At 44.3% G+C, this 12,500-nt stretch overlaps 1 protein-coding gene across 2 annotated transcripts in view; it reads left to right on the top strand.

The window, feature by feature from the left end:
• The window catches only part of LOC127643248 (myotubularin-related protein 4-like), a 79,806-nt gene that overhangs the window by 15,281 nt on the left and 52,025 nt on the right, over positions 1-12,500 (top strand). The window lies entirely within an intron of this gene.

Genomic DNA, 12,500 nt, shown 5'->3' with positions numbered 1-12,500 from the left:
TGTCCGGATGTCACTGATGTACTGACGTAGTAGCAGAAGAAATCAGGAAAAAGGTTTACAATTGGCGTAGCCACGCCCCAAACTCATGCTATAGGCTGAGCTAGAGGGATGGGTGGAGCTGAGGGTGCATTTTTATTTTCCCAATCCAGAGTCCTCATGGTGGCGTTGTGACTCGCCTCAATCCGGGTGTTGCGGAGGACGAATCTCAGTTGCGTCCGAGACAGTCAATCCGCGCGTCTTATCACGTGACTTGTTGAGCGTGTTACCATGGAGACGTAGCGCGTGTGGAGGCTTCACGCTATTCTCCGCGGCATCCACGCACAACTCGCCACACGCCCCACCGAGAGCGAGAACCACATTATAGTGACCACGAGGAGGTTACCCCATGTGACTTTATGCTCCCTAGCAACCGGCCAATTTGGTTGCTAAGGAGACCTGGCTGGAGTCACTCACCACACGCCCCACCGAGAGTGAGAACCACATTATAGCGACCACGAGGAGGTTACCCCATGTGACTCTACCCTCCCTAGCAACCGGCCAATTTGGTTACCCCATGTGACTCTACCCTCCCTAGCAACCGGACCAATTTGGTTACCCCATGTGACTCTACCCTCCCTAGCAACTGGACCAATTTCGTTACCTCATGTGACTCTACCCTCCCTAGCAACCAGGCCAATTTGGTTACCTCATGTGACTCTACCCTCCCTAGCAACCGGCCAAGTTGGTTACCTCATGTTACGCTACCCTCCCTAGCAACTGGGCCAATTTGGTTATCCCATGTGACTCTACCCTCCCTAGCAACCGGGCCAATTTAGTTATCCCATGTGACTCTACCCTCCCTAGCAACCGGGCCAATTTGGTTATCCCATGTGATGATGATGCACTTCCATTTTTCCTGCATCTTTTTTGGAAGCATTGTCATGTGGGTACGCCTACGTCGTTACCAAATTAACCCACGCCCAGATGGGTTGGTTACGTCTGAATGCGCATGTCTGGTTTGGTCACGTGCAATTAATAGTGCGGACAGTCTGCCTGAAAAGATCTGATTTCCCTGCAGTCTGAACACTTCCTTAAATAAATAGAAGCCCAGATGCAGTTTATTGTTCAACCAAAATCCCATAAATAACCCGAAAAAAAGATTTGGTGCATAACGAGGGACTTTTAAGTATAAACAAGCCTGAAACACGTGGGGGACTCTTATTTTGAAATATTGAAATTATAAGAAAACGGCCGGCAACTATCGTCATAGATGTTGGCACCGATTAACCGATATATCCTCAAGAATTGAAACATTTATAAACCATATAAACTAAACCGCTCAAAGACGATTAAAACTGATTGTAGGTCAGTGATGAAACGTATTTCTCCACTGAAAGAATACATACCTGTGCTTGTGTTGCACAGGGGGAACTGAGATGACCAAACGGCACACAGATCCCCGACTGTCAATCAACTGAAGCACATGCTCGAGGGCATCCCTGTCCCAGTATAATGCAACATTGGGGTTTACAGTGTGGTAGAGTCGTGACTGTACAGCTTAAATCATTCATCCGCACACCCGGCGCTCTTCCTTCATGCTTGATGGATCAGTGTTCGTATCTCGTGTCCGTCATCATGAGAGAGGAAGCGCAGTGGGCGTGTCAGGACAGGGATGCCCTTGAGCATGTGCTTTATTTGATTGACAGCATCATTTCCTCTCACAGTAGCATAAGAGATGCATTTATGACATGCATGTAAAGGGATTATTGTTTAGGGAAGGGTCAGGATTGATCACTAGTTGAGTTCATCTAGAGATAGCTGCTGTATTTGTGAAGGGATTAATATTTAGACAACAAGCGTTGTGTATTAGCGTTCACGCGGTTACACATTTACACACTCGGCGGCACGTTAAAACCTTCTCTGAGCATCTAAATTCATCTTTAAAGCACTTTTGCAAGAAATTCAGCAGCTGAAACGATACATTAAGAATGGCTGTTGTGTTCAAATCACTTTATCCTTTATGCATAATCCATAGTTTGTTTGTTTTTAACTAATTAACTATTCATGAATGTGTCACAGCATTAAATGGCATGAAAGTAATTTCTATATGTAACATGTTTTTTTTGCTACAGTGGAACATGAATCAATCACGGGCGTGTGTGAACTTGCTACATTTCAAAAACTCTTTATTTCCTGATACAGTCCGTAATAAAGTCATTGAGAAACGGTTCTTTTAGAGTTTTAGATCAATAGAAATGACATCAAATGTATCACAATTACAATATCGATGGAAATGGTCAACGATTGTGATTTTTGAATATTTTGCTAGTTATGGTCAACTTTAGAACAGTTAATCAGATAGAAATAGCTCTTTGTCTATATAAAATGATATTACACATTTGCATCCATCAATCACAAAAGGCGGGAAAAGTTATGGTGATGTCAATGATTGGTTAGAAGGTGTGGGAACCCTCAGGCTTTGGGCGTTATGTTGCATCTCAGGTTTTTTTTCTGCATCTTGCGCCATGAGCTGGAGCCGTGAACACCATGGTGTGGTGGTGGCGTAGTGGGCTAAAGCACATAACTGGTAATCAGGAGGTTGCTGGTTTGATCCCCACAGTCACCACCATTGTGTCCTTGAGTAAGACACTTAACTCCAGGTTGCTCCAGGGGGATTGTCCCTGTAATAAGTGCTCTGTATAATACATTGGTACTCAGAAGGTTGCTGGTTCTATCCCCACAGTCACCACCATTATGTCCTTGAGTAAGGCACTTAACTCCAGGTTGTTCCGAGGGGATTGTCCCTGTAATAAGTGCCCTGTATAATACATTGGTAATCAGAAGGTTGCTGGTTTGATCCCCACAGTCACCACCATTGTGTCCTTGAGTAAGACACTTAACTCCAGGTTGTTCCGGGGGGATTGTCCCTGTAATAAGTGCACTGTAAGTCACTTTGGATAAACGCATCTGTCAAATGCATAAATGTAAATATGAGCATTGCATTTTTAGATGTCATGTCAAGTAAAACAAAAAAGAAAATGGTTATTTTAAAAATTAGTAACTTTGTGTTTTAATGCTGCTGCATTTTATTCCTTTCCATCTTGATATTTCTGAACACAAGAATTTGTCCTGTGTGAACTAAGAAACGTGTTTAATGATCCTAAACTAGCCTTCCTCAAGACGACTTGTGCTCCTACAGGGGTGTCACGACCCCCGAATAGCACATCGAGGCACATTCGAAACTCTCTGAGTGTTTTGGAGAAAGACGTGGTTCGTTCTTCTCTACTTTGTGCCAGGACGGTGTGTTACAGCATGTCCTTTTAGTGCAGACAGCAATGCATGCTGGGAATTTTTAGAGAGAGGGAGAGAGACACCCTCTGTATGTAACAATGGAGAACGGGGCGATCAATGCCTGGGAAGAATGCTGTGTCACTGCTCGCTGCGTACTCTCTCTCTGTGTGTCTCAGTGTCTCTCGCTCATCGTGACTGCTCACTGATGCATTGCCTCTCCCCCAACGCGGCAGCTATGCAGCACAGCCATGCAGCACAGTCATGCAGCACAGTCATGCAGCACAGCCATGCAGCACAGCCATGCAGCACAGCCATGCAGCACAGTCATGCAGCACAGTCATGCAGCACAGCGCTTTGAGAGAGGAAACTGACAATGATGGAGATATTGCGCTTGTGATTTGAGTGATGTGTGCATGCATGCCTGTGCATGTTCAATCGACCGAATTACTGCAATTGTGTTGAATTTGAAATAGTTGATAATTATGATCACATGCGGTTACAGTTGTGATACCAAAACATGTCGTGCAAAAACGCGGGAGCTTTCATGCAAGTTAAAACAACGACAAAGTTTAAGGTTGCGCTGATACAAAACAAACAATTTTAATGCTCGTAGTTTCTTGTTACTTATAACTGTTTATATGTACGCATGTAATTGTTTTAATTTATTATTTACATTTGATATGTAACTTTTAAAAAGGCTAATGGGGTGTGTTCAATAGCATAACGCCTATATTCGTTTATCAAAATGAGCGTAGAGAAAACTTAAGTTTAACCAGTATTTTAACAACTACTCAAAGTTTTGACGTCAAACGATGACGTTTGGAAAGTGAGGCTGCGTCTACATTAATCCGGATACATTTGAAAACGGCGTTTTCGTTTCGAAGTGCTCTGCGTCCACACTAGCGATTTCAAGCGTTTTCCAAAAGTTGCTCATGTGGGAAATCCCCGCTGCATGTACGGTCTGAAACCCAATTGTTTCGTCGCCGGACACCAATTCCGAGTAAACTTCCCGTTGCATTTAAAGGAACGCAATGTGATGGTTGAACAAAGTAACGTTTATTTTAACAATGCTATAAAGTATCAAATACAACCGCGCCGCTATAACACAAGCCGCCATCTTGATAGTTTTAGTTGGATCACATGACTAAAAGTGTGTCGTCGTATTCCAAAGCGTCCGTTTTCACAGTCCGCACTTCAACGCCAAAACAGCGTTTTCAAATGTGTCCGCTCCAGAGTGTGTTTTCAAATGTATCGCTTGTTTTAGACGAGAAGCACATTTAATGCTTTCTAAGCACCGAATGCGAGATGAATATCATTAAAGTTGCTTCGGCGATCTTCGGCGGTTTTTGGCAGCGGCCAAATATATTCAATGAAGGAAAAACCCTGACTGTAACGATTTTAAACGATCTATGGATGATTATAAATAAAATTAGCTGAAAGTCGTTTTTTGCATCGCTAACTCTGATGTAAATGTGATCCAGTTAGCATGCTAATGTGTAAATGGGGCTTCGATTGGTGCTCGGTCAGTGGAAGCATTCAGACGCTCGTTTTAAGAGAACTGAATGAAGTAAAAGCTGCACATGTGCTGCTCTGCCATGTTGCTGAGGCTGCAAGCTGGCACAAATGAGATCTCGGTGAAGGGTGAACGCAGGAAGAGAGGGAGGGAGAGCGGTAGAGCGAGCGTGCACGTGAGCGGGGGATGCGGTGGATGGGGCAGAGCTTAGCATCAGGCAATACCCTTTTAAATAGTCTCTCTCTCTCTCTCTCTCTGGTCACGCTGGTATACGCGTTCTCTCTCCTTCCCGTCCTGCTCTTCTCAAAGCACCTCTTTTGTTCTGGAATATTCTACCTCTCATCCGAGTAACAGGACCCACTGGACCCTCTGGTTTGGAATCTTTAAAGGGGAAAAACGTGCGTCATCTTGATCTGGGAGCGTTGCGTGTGAAAGGGACGCACGCTGGTCTCCGCCGAGGGAAGGATGGTTTTGCCGGCTCGTCCTGTAACTGTTCTCGCAGTGTGTGTCTCCTGGGCAACCGTGCCCGCCCTCCTCGCGCCATGAGCCGGGCCAAGCGAGTCCACTGCTACATGCTCAACTGCTTTGTAAGTGATGCTCTCTGCGTGTGTGCGCGCGTGTGTGCGCGTGTGTGTGCGTGTGCGAGTGTGCGCATGTGTGTGTGTGTGTGTGTGTGTCTTTGTTAGAAATTCACTTTATTTGACTAAATCTTTACAATAATTTACCATTTATCATTTTAATTTAGGAGTAATCGATTACTGTTTTTTTGGGTTAGAGTACTCGATTATAATAATTCGGTAATGTCCGTCCCCAGATGTGTGTTTCTGGTGCTCTCATGCTGTTGTTTGGTTCTCATGTTGAATTTGCATGTTTAGTTTTGTAGTTTCTGATCGTACATTATTGAATATAAATGTATCGCTTATTAATAAACACTTAATTATTAACTAGTGTACTGATAATGCAGCAGCAGCATGAACAGGAATTCCAGTCTTCAGTAGAAAAGAAACCAGTGTTTTATTTTTATTTTTTCCCCAAAAATGTTTCAACTATTTTTTGGTTAAATTTAGATGTAATGTTGCGTTCACATACAATGCGAAGTGAGCGTTTCGCGTTACGCGATTACATACAAAGTCAATGCAAATATACGGATAGATATGAATTTGCACTGAATGGCGCAAATTAAGTGAATGTTGAAAAGGTGACGTAGTGACGTAGCAGCAGAAGAAATCTGGAAAAAAAAAATACTTGCCGGTTCTCCGATACGCCATAGCTTGTTCCTCGGCCACTCCTCCAACCTCTAACGGACGGCAGCCACGCCTCCCCTGGCGGACGGAACACCCCGCCGCGTTCTCGGGGAACAGAACAGGTCTCCCCCGCCCCTGGCAGCGTTTCTCCTGCTCCAGGCGTTCGGCAGTGAGCCCCTCCCCGCTTGCGGTCAGCGGTCTCAGACCCCGCCGCTCCAGGCGCTCGATTAGGAGCCCCTTCTCCCCTTGCGGTCGGCGGCCGTTCCTCCGCTTCAAAGCGGCCGGGCTCCTCTGTCCCCCGGAAGATGGCCGCGACTGCTCCGTTGGTAGTGGCGAGAACACTACGGCATATCCTTCACGGGGTTTCGGCACCAGTGGAAAGTTCAATGGAAAGGAGGCGGCAAAAACCGGATATATTTTGGTCTGTAAGTGAAATAAAGTGCTTGTATTATTCTCCAGATCTTTCCGATCGTTGATGGTTTGAATGTTTGATGATGGTGATTCAGGATAGATACACCGTTTGTCACGGCGGCGACACATTGTTAAACAACATCAACGGTTGATTGTGTCGTATATTCTCTGATCATCTCGTTTATCAGTCACTAATCTGAACCTTCTTACCCATTATAGGAATTAACGGATGATGATGATAAATGTATCTCATTTCAGCATTGCTGTGCGTGTGCGTGCGTGCGTGTGCGTGCGTGCGTGTGCGTGTGCGTGCGTGTGTGTGCGTGCGTGTGTGTGTGTGTGTGTGTGAGAGAGAGTGTGTGTGTGCGTGAGTGAGTGCGAGCGTGAGTGTGTGACTTTGTGCGTGAGTGCGTGCGTGTGTGTGCGTGAGTGTGTGCGTGTGTGTGCGTGAGTGTACGTGTGCGTGTGCGTGTGTGTGCGTGAGTGTGTGTGTGCTGTTCTACCCCAGATATCCCTCTGCATCGCTGTGTTTCACATGTGTTCTTGTTGGGCTCGCTGCCGCCTGATCTTTTCAAATATTCCTCCTCCTGAAATATTCAGTAGCTCTGAGAACTCCCTCCTCTCTCTCTCTCTCTCTCTCTGTGTCTCTGTGTGTGTCTCTCTCACTCTCTCTCTGTGTCTCTGTGTGTCTCTCTCTCTCTCTCTCTCTCTCTCTCTCTCTCGCTCTGTGTCTCTGTGTGTGTCTCTCTCTCTCTCTCTCTCTGTGTGTGTCTGTATGTGTCTCTCTCTCTGTGTCTCTGTGTGTGTGTCTCTCTCTCTCTCTCTCTCTCTGCACTCACACACTCACGCAGAGTGTCTGTGTGGGTGTGTGTGTGTTTGTCTGATGTTCTGTTTAATTAAAGATTGGTTGTTTGTTACTCTGGTTCCCCTTAGAGGATTTGAGCACTAAACCATATGAAGACCAGCTAAGACCAGCTAACCATCGTAGGCTGGTTTATGGGTCAATGACATGATGTTTTTGTTTGTCTAGATTCATTATATTATTCAAAATACATAAATGAATTGAATCTTCCATGATGAACAAATGATTCATTTCGATATATTTTGTGGGGCTTAAGGTCAACAATGTCAGGGGGTGTGACGGCATGTGGGCGGGGCTTCTGCTGTTGAACCTCGAGACTGTTACGGATAAATATCAGATATTTGGCTATTTTTAGGGAAAGTCACTTTTGTTTCCAGGTCAAATGGAGTAACTGAGAAAACATCTTGATATTATTGACCAAAAATGCATGATATTTGTTTTTATTTATTTTTATGTATTTTAATTATTATAATTAAGTTTATTCAAAAGTTTCAAAGTTTAAGATATTCGTAACACCGTATATAGTTTATTATCATCTTGCGGGATTTTGTAAACGAGCAACACGAGCCTCAATCACCTCGAGCGCTTCAATAATCCGACACCGTCTGTAATCCCAGACAAAACACTTATGCATGGGAATGTGGGAAGAGACACTGGAGACGGAATTCCAATCCAGACGATTGTAAGTGGCCTGAGGCGGTATCCATGGCAACCAGACTCCTCACTGATGGGCATGTTGATGTTTCGGTGTAAATAATTGCAAAAGCCTTCCGGTAATTATCAGAGTCGTACATTATTTACTCACCCTCATGTTGTTCCAAATCCATATGCTGTAATGATTTCCTTTTAAGGCAGCTCATTTTCATACAACAGTTCAACATACAAGGTCCAGAAACGACAAAAAAAACACCTTAAATTAGGGTTTGCACGCTCTTGTTGTTTCAACTCGAAAAAATGAAGTGTTTGTGCTGCCTTAAAAGTGTAAGTTGTGCCAACTTAGGAGGGAAAGTTATTTAAACCGAGCATAAAATCCTTATCTTGTAATCTAGTGGCTCTCAATTTTTGGTTCACGCCCCTTTTTGAAACAAGAAAAACGTTTGTGGGTTTTGATTGATTTTAAAAGATTTAACTGCATTTTCTTTCATATTTTGTCACTAGTTTGTTTTTATTTTGTGAACACTTTGCATAAATACACAATAATTGTTAATTATGCCTATAAACATTATGCAGGAGAAACGCCTGGAACACGTTGCAAATATTGTCAGCCAATGACTGTATTAGATGACTCATGGATCCCCTTTTCTCCCAGTTTGGAATGCCCAATTCCCTCTACTTAGTAGGTCCTCGTGGTGGTGCGGTTACTCGCCTCAATCCGGGTGGTGGACGACCAGTCTCAGTTGCCTCCGCTTCTGAGACCGTCAATCGACGCATCTGATCACATGACTCGTTGTGCATGACACCGCGGAGACTCACAGCATGTGGAGACTCATGCTACTCTCCACGATCCACACACAACTCACCACACGCCCCATTGAGAGAACCACTAATCACCACCACGAGGAGGTTACCCCATGTGACTCTACCCTCCCTAGCAACCGGCCCAATTTGGTTGTTTAGGAGACCTGACTGGAGTCACTCGGCACGCCCTGGATTCAGACTCACGACTCCAGGTGTGATAGTCAGCGGCAATACTCGCAGAGTTGTGTGTGGATCGTGGAGAGTAGCATGAGTCTCCACATGCTGTGAGTCTCCGCAGTGTCATGCACAACGAGTCACGTGATCAGATGCGCGGATTGATGAAGTGGAGGCCACTTCGGGTTGATGCGAGTAACCGCGGCACCACGAAGACCTACTAAGTAGTGGGAATTGGCGTTCCAATTTGGGGAGAAAGGGCAGAGGAAAATAAATTGCGCACATTGTTTCTTTTTTGCCACTATTTTTGTTGAATGTGTGAAAGTGAGGACGGGTCAGTCTTCCTGCCCCATACTTGGAGAACCACTACTGGACACAATAATGGAAATGAATTGGTCAGAAACAGTTGGAAGCACTGGTGTTAGGTGTGTGTGAGGAACGGTCAATATTGGCCTGTGCTGAAGCTCTGCAAATGGTTGGGTTGGGTAAGTAAGAAAGGAAGCTATGCAGGTTTTTGCTCTGCTTTGCCGATGCATCTGACAGGCCATTTATCCACCTGTTTTGGCCTCGTACCATGTTTGATCTTTGGCTACTGGGCTTTTTATAGCACGTCTGCCACTGATCTTCGTAAAGAGAGAAAAGTCTCGTTAAGGCAGTCCGGCGTCTCAGGGCGAGTCTAAGGAGGTTGAGTATTAGTTTAATCCTAAGTGTCAAAATATCTCTCTTCTCCTCTTGAGTATTTTCAACACGTTTTTAGTCGCCCCGTAGTAAAACGCCAATGCAGCACCACTGATTGAGAGCGAGATGTATGTTCAGTGTGGACTGATGAATTGCTCATGGAGATTGAGTGATGGAGAGAAGCATCGAGCCCATCCGAGAGATTGGTCTTAAATCTCCTCTCCCCTATTCTATTGTACTTTTTACGTCTGATGCCTCCCAGTTAAAACATCTTCTATAATATCAAATACAAGATTAATGTGGATGCAAGTGTCCCGTGACTTTATTCTCCTCATCGAGGTACACATAGGACATTTCCTTAACTTAAACTGCAGTTTTGTGGCTTTTAGCCTGTGTATATTTAATCTATGTGGCCATTTTCAGCAGTGAATGCTGTGATTTAAAGCTCTCTGCATAGATATGGAAAGCATTTCCAACTGTTCTGAGACCAGTGCAGATACTTAGAGAATTTAGGTGTGGTGGTGGTGATGGTGTAGTGGACTAAAGCACATAACTGGTAATCTGGTAATCAGAAGGTTGCTGGTTCGATCCCCATAGTCACCACCATTGTGTCCTTGGGCAAGACACTTAACTCCAGGTTGCTCCCAATGGCAGACTAACAACTTACGTGCAGCTCTGCTGTCATTGGTGTGAGCGTGTGAACGTGTGTGTGTGAGTGAATGGGTGAATGAGTCACAGTGTAAAGCACTTTGAATACCGCTAAGGTTACTTATTATTAAAAGACCATTTCGATTCGCCTCTGGACGCACGTGTCCGCTTGTGTGTTTGACTGGTCTGGAATCGCGGTCTTCCAAGTGTAAAGTCCATCACTCTATCAGGTGAGCTACCGCGCGAGCTAATCACATTGGAATGAGTGTGTAAATGTAGGCGAGTCTGTAATACAAGCGTTAAAATGTATCGTTGTTCAAATGATGCTGATTTGTGTGAAAGTGAATAAAACGCACACTTGTTGTAGCGCCTCTAGTGTTCATTTCGGCAGGAAACTGTGATGAAATGTAGATTTCAGCATGTAAAAGTCAGTTTGCTAAAATGTAGAAGTCGTTCATTCTATGAGAATAGGTTGTTATAATTGTAGGTTTTGCCAAAATATAGTATTTACTGCAATTACTGTTACTATTGTAAAATTATAGCAAAGAATCTTCTGAGATTTCTATTTTCTAACAAACCACTTACCGTGTTTATATCGTTCAGTTTGGCTACAGTTGAAGTCAGAAGTTTACATACACTTAGCTTGAAGTCATTAAAACTCATTCTTTAACCCCTCCACAGATTTAATATCAGCAAACTATAGTTTTGGCGAGTCGTTTAGGACATCTACTTTGTGCGTGACACGAGTCAGACCAATTGTGTCACTTGTAATTGACTATAATCGCAATTCCATCTGGTCAGAAGTTTACATACAGTAAGTTAACTGTGTCTTTAATCAGCTTGGAACATTCCAGAAAATGATGTCAAGCCTCTAGACAATTAGCCAGTTAGCTTCTGATAGGAGGTGCACTGAATTGGATGAGTACCTGTGGATGCATTTTAAGGCCTTCAGACTCAGTGTCGCTTTGCTTGACATCATGGGAACATCAAAAGAAATCAGACAAGACCTCAGAAAACTATTGTGGACCTCCACAAGTCTGGTTTATTCTTGGGAGTAATTTCCAAACACCTGAAGGTGCCACGTTCATCTGTACAAACAACAGTACACAAGTATAAACACCATGTGACCACACAGTCATCACACCGCTCAGGAAGGAGACGCATTCTGTCTCCTAGAGATGAACGTAGTTTGTGTGAAAAGTGCAAATCAATCCCAGAACAACAGCAAAGGACCTTGTGAAGATGCTGGAGGAAACAGGTGGACGAGTATCTAGATCCACAGCAAAACCAGTCCTATATGGACATCACCTGAAAGGCTCAGCAAGGAAGAAGCCGCTGCTCCAAAACCACCATAAACAAGCCAGAATACAGTTTGCAAGTGCACATGGGGACAAAGATCTGACTTTAGGAGAAATGTCCTCTGATCTGATGACACACTATTGAACTGTTTGGTCATAATGACCATCGTTATGTTTGGAGGGAAAAGGGTGAAGAACAGCATCCCAACCGTGAAGCATGGGGGTGCAGCATCATGTTGTGGGGGTGCTGCAGGAGGGACAGGTGCACTTCACTAAATAGATGATGACATCATGAGGAAGGAACATTATGTGGATATATTGAAGCAACATCTCAAGACATCAGACAGGAAGTTAAAGCTCGTCACAAATGGGTCTTCCAAATGCACAATGACCCCAAGCACACCTCCAAAGTTGTGGCCAAATGGCTGAAGGACACAAAGTCAAGATATTGGAGCGGCATCACAAAGCCCTGACCTCAATCCGATGGACTTTTGGGCAGAACTGATAAAGCGTGTGCGAGCAAGGAGGTGATGCCTCACAAGCAAAAGTTCAACAGTTTTTGTTTCTCTTGCGTAAGAGAGAGTCCGGATATAAATCAGCTCTTTATTTTGTCATTTCTACTAAATGTTTGTGTTGATGTTGCCTGCAGCTTCTCTAAGTGGGCCAATAAACCATATTCAAGAGATGGAGCTTTTCATCAAATTTCCTGCCAAAACAACGACACAATTTCAATAAAATGGAGAATTGCTCCATTTAAGCATCTGACACACTGTCAAAGCGCCATAGCAACAAGACACACTCCGCCCATATACTTGGGAGTGAACCCATGGAGAATTCTGAGTGTCTTATTTAATGCAGATGTGTGAGCGGTGATCATACTCGGAGTCCTCATGGTGGCACGGTTACTCGCCTCAATCCGGGTGGTGGAGGACGAATCTCAGTTG

This window comes from Xyrauchen texanus, chromosome 4 (genome assembly GCF_025860055.1).
Source record: "Xyrauchen texanus isolate HMW12.3.18 chromosome 4, RBS_HiC_50CHRs, whole genome shotgun sequence".
NCBI lineage: Eukaryota > Metazoa > Chordata > Actinopteri > Cypriniformes > Catostomidae > Xyrauchen > Xyrauchen texanus.
The sequence above is the reverse complement of the archived record's forward strand: the minus strand, read 5'-3'. Positions and strand labels throughout refer to the sequence as shown.